Here is a 3,200-nt window from a genome sequence, read left to right on the forward strand (position 1 = left end):
AACGCTTGGCGCACAATTGCATCAGAGTTTGTACTATATTTGTGGTTTTACTATTACTGCTTGGATATACGCCTTTATCTAAAAGAAAAAGATTTAATTTGGAAGAAATAAATTACAGTTTCTTTTTTATTTTGCAATGTACAGGAGGCTTGGTCAAGTAATACTAGACATTAGTTATAGAAATAAAACAAACAGGGGTGAGGGTATTTAGAGCTGGCAGCCATGGCGCATGCACAAGTTCCCAGGGGTCAAGCAACAGCCCAGTAGTGGGGGGTCTGTGCACCTTTAAAGGAGTGGCTTCCTCGCACCTTCCTAATTTACACCCACCCCTGAGAAAGGGCAGCATGTGCCGCAAGGGTTAGAATGGTGCAAAGTTCATTTGGACTCTCAATGTCACTCACATCATTCTGGAAGGTTGGACTGTGATCATTAAAATTGTATTTACGTTCGGTTTCTATTTAATTCATCTATTTTTTTTTAACCAAAAATTGCTACAGACAACAGACTTGGGGGATAATAAAATGCAATTGACATGAGCTTTCAAAAAGGACAATAGGGAGGAGAAAGCATGACTGACATGCATACCAGTCTTTTACTCAACTGTGTTTTTTTATTGTCTACTCTGTGTATGTTTTGGCTGGGAAACAGAGTAATTTGACCTCACTGCTAGTAATTATGTACACTTCACTGGAAAAGAGTTATCAGGGTCATTGCCCAAGATCATTGTGTACACACACACACACACACACACCATTCAGAAATGTGCTTTACTTGCACAAGCTCACAAAATTAGTTTTCTTTGTTTTAGTTAGACATGAACAAAAATTACTTTCAAAAGCATCAGTTTGCATGGATAACACTTGAAAATTACATGTGATGTACGATAGTTTTCCATTTACAAATTTAAGAATGTAAAATCGGAATAGTATAAGTAACCCTCAACTTACAATACACATGTTATACAGTAAATCCAACTAATGTCTCACATTTTTAATTTTTCTTTCGAAAATAAATTTATGTTTAGATATATTACAGTCAACAAACAAGCCACAACAAAATTGCTGCACTTGGGTGCATTGAAGCACTAAAAGTTCATCAGTCAGAGCATCAGTGCTTGGTTTTATATTTAACTGTGGAGGTGAGCACATTTCACACCCAAGTAGGTGACACCACTGATAGCATTAAGTCTGACACCCAAGCCTGGGAAAGTTCCAAGCAGGCACCCTTGAGTTGAAAAGGTTATCAGAACATCATCATTGAATCTCATTTTAAAAAGTTGTGCCACAAACCTAAAAGGTCTCTTTTGTCTAAATGCTCCTTTAAGTTTGCTATCCATCAACGCATCCTTGTGAGTAAATGTCAACGTTATATAGAGGTGAGTTGTTTCAGACTTAAATAGACTATGCTCAAAAGTGTGTTCAAAAGAATACAAGAGAGAAAGTATCATCCGATAATTTGTGCGATAATAATCGCATCCATGCATCATTGGAAGTCATTGCTTCATTAGCAACGGTGCCTTCAGGGGCCACAGAGTCTCCCGGCTAGGTGTGCCGAGTTTGCACCTTCCCAAACATGTCGACTTGATCTCAAGAGTTCCCACGGCACGCCTCAGAGAATGCCAACAAGAGTCCGGGTCAAGAGGGCACAACTGAGTTGCATTGTGGGAGCAAAACTATGTACTGTTGTCACACCACTAGGAAATGGTTTTACCCATTATAAGACCACTGCGGGGGAACTTAAGCACAAATGTGAAAGGGTGACAATTTTTTTTTTCAGTCAGTGAACATTTGTTATGGTCGGTCATGCTAAACGTGTTAACTTTGTAAGTCCATTTGGGTTGAAACACAAAAGTCTAATTAAAATAAAAACAATTTTCATTTTGTCATAAACTACATTAGCTCATTTAATTTCAAAATGGAAACCTCTATCACAACACAGTCTCCTGGCATGTTAAACGCAGGGATCATGTGTGAGAGGGAAAATGAATGCAAATGTGTCAGAGGATTCATTTTAATAATCTGACTTGAGTGTGCTATGCACAATATCGTTGGCATGGCGACAATTAAGGCAAGTTGACCTAACAGGTTGAACTACGCACAACACTTATCTTGCTAAGCCTTGGTGGCACCACCGTGGAGGCCCATTCACAATAAATAGTGAGGGCCAGGATTGGCCAGCCAGCATACTGTCCTTGGGCCTACTATCGTTTACTTTTTTTAGATTAGTTTTTAGAGCAAAACACTGATCATTCATTAACCCAAGTTATCGCCTGAGCCGAACATACACAATCTGGTTAATATATGGTGGAATTGTGGTGCATTTGTCTGACTTTGGCTAAGGTGACGTGGCTTTAATTGTGATTCAGTGGTGGTGGGATTATAGTTTGTCTCTGCGTGTGCCCTACAAATAACTGGTGACCAGATTAGGTGTGGTCCGCCTAACACCCAAGTTCAGCTGGATAGGCTCCGGCACCCTCTAACCCTGATAAGCGATTTTGAAAATAAATGGGTGGCATAAATTGATCTATAAAGGATTCCAAATACCAATGCCAATGGCTGTCAGTGTAATTTTCAAGTGTAATCCATTAATATCCATTATAATATATATCCTAATAACCATTATGTTTTTGAACAAACATCTTAATTATAACAAAGAGTAAAGAATTGAAACTAGTCCTTTGCAAAATGTGGTCTAAAAAAGTACAATACAATGGGCCGAGTTCCATTTTTTTCATATAAAACTACTTAATAGCAGTTTTTTGTACTATATTGTACTTTATCTTGACTTTCTCATCATGAAAGCATTAAAGCAAATACTATGAGGTATTACAGTGTAGCTCTACACTAGTCCACATGTTGAAGTTTTCCTGTGAAGGCTGACACCTCCGTTTTGTCACGCACCATGCGCACCTCAGGCGACTTGCAGAGGAAGTGGTACGTTTACGACCTTGCACTTATCGGTGGGAAAGAGATTTGTATGGCACTAAGATTACAGGAGTAAAAAAATATGTGCACTAATCTCCAACACGTTACTGTTAACGTGCTAGACTTGCAGAAATGCTACATTTATTTTAGTAAGAATTCAAATGGTATTCACAACACAGGAAGACTATGAAGTCCATTCAAAGTAATTTATTGCAGGCTGCACAAAATAAACACGCACCGAGGTAGAAATGTTGACAAAATAATTTAAAAGGGTAT

This window comes from Stigmatopora argus, chromosome 19 (assembly GCF_051989625.1).
Source record: "Stigmatopora argus isolate UIUO_Sarg chromosome 19, RoL_Sarg_1.0, whole genome shotgun sequence".
Taxonomy (NCBI): domain Eukaryota; kingdom Metazoa; phylum Chordata; class Actinopteri; order Syngnathiformes; family Syngnathidae; genus Stigmatopora; species Stigmatopora argus.